Genomic DNA, 1811 nt, shown 5'->3' on the forward strand with positions numbered 1-1811 from the left:
AGGCATTTATTCTACTGAGCTATCTCTCTGGCCCTACAAATGCTTTTCAACAAAGCTGACAAGGCAACTTTGTAGAGGAAAGGAAAACCTGGTCACTAAGTAGTGCTGAGCTAACTACATGGAAAAAAATGACTTCTGCACTTCATACCATGCACAGAAAATAATACAAAAAAAAAAAAAAAAAGAAAAGAAAAGAAAATAATACACAATGAATCAAAAAAGGTCTAAAGATAATTATGTAATTAATTAGAAAGCCTCTGTAGGAGATATAAACATAAGAGAAAAATCTTGGTGACCTTTTCACACACAAAGATTTGTTAGGATAAAATCGTAAACACCTGGTAAATTGGATTTTACCAAAATTAAAGAACTCTGCTATTCAAAAACCACCATCAAGGGCTGGTGAGATGGCTCAGTGGTCTAAAGTACCTACTTAGAACAAGCTAAGCTAAGCAAAAGCACAGGGACCTCGGTTCAATCCCCAGCACCACATGCCAGCCCGCCCTGCCCCCTGGTGGGCTGAACTGGCCACACACACACACACACTAAATAAATAAATAATTTTTTTTTTTTTTTTAAAAAAACACCATCAAAAGAATGAAAAAAACAAGTCAAGCATGGAAGAAGTAGAAAATATTACCAAACAACATGTTTACATCTTTTTGTTGTTGTTGTTATTGTTGTGGAACTTGGGACTGAACTCAGGCCCTTGCACTTGCCGGGCAAGAGCTTATTCTACTGAACCATTTCCCCAGCCCCTCTTTTTTTTGAGACAGTCTTGCTGTGTCCTCCAGGCCGGTCTTGAACTCAAGGCAATGCTCCTGCCTCAGCTTCCCAGGAAGTGGGATTCCAGGCATGCACCACCAGGCCTAGCTTTAGGAAATGGCTTTTAAGCCATCTTGATGTACCGTCCAGAACATACATGTGTTCTCAGATTTTTAATATATGGATAGAAAGAGAGAGAATCAGAGAGACAGAGAGGATACAGCAAGGTGACAAGTTGCCTAAGTCCCAGGTTATGGGAACTTCACAACACTAGCACAATGAATGACAAAACCACACAAAAAGCCTGGGCAGGCCAGCCAGGAAGATAGCTTAGCAGACTAAGGCACCTGCTTAGGCAAGCTTAGGCAAGTGCAGGGACTGCTGTTCAATCCCCGCACCACATGCCATGCCAGCCTCACCTCCAAGGCGGGCTAAGCCGGCCACAAAACAAAAACAGAAAAACAAAACAAAACAAAACAAACAAACAAACAAACTGGGCAGGTTAACACATGCTATAACCCCAGTACTCTAGAGGCTGAAGCAGGAGGAAAGTGACTTTAAAGGCCAGCCTTAGCCACAAAGTGAGATCTTATGTCAAAAGCAAAACCAGACAAACCACAAGAAGATATTTACTTAAATAGACTTTTTTTTTTTTTTTTTTTAAATGGCTATACCAGGCTGGGGAGATGGCACAGAGGCTAGGGGGATAGCTCAGTAGGATAAGCACTTGCCTGGCAAGTGCAAGGTCCTGAGTTCAATCCCTGGTACTTGGAAAGAAAAAAAAAATGAAAATATATTACTATGTAGTTTGGATGGTCTTAAACTTGCTATATGGTTCAGGCTGGTCCCAAACTTGCAGTACTCTCCTGCTTCAGCCTCCTGGGTGCTGGGATTATAGGTGTGCACCCAAAAAATCCAACAATATGTTGTGTATAACAAATGCATTTTTTTTTTAAAACAACATTTTATTTAGTGTGTGTGTGTGTGTGTGTGTGTGTGGCCAGCTCAGCCCACCAGGGGGCGGGGCTGGCTGGCATGTGGTGCTG

This window comes from Octodon degus, unplaced genomic scaffold (genome assembly GCF_000260255.1).
Source record: "Octodon degus isolate 3935 unplaced genomic scaffold, OctDeg1.0 scaffold00288, whole genome shotgun sequence".
NCBI classification, from domain to species: Eukaryota; Metazoa; Chordata; class Mammalia; order Rodentia; family Octodontidae; genus Octodon; species Octodon degus.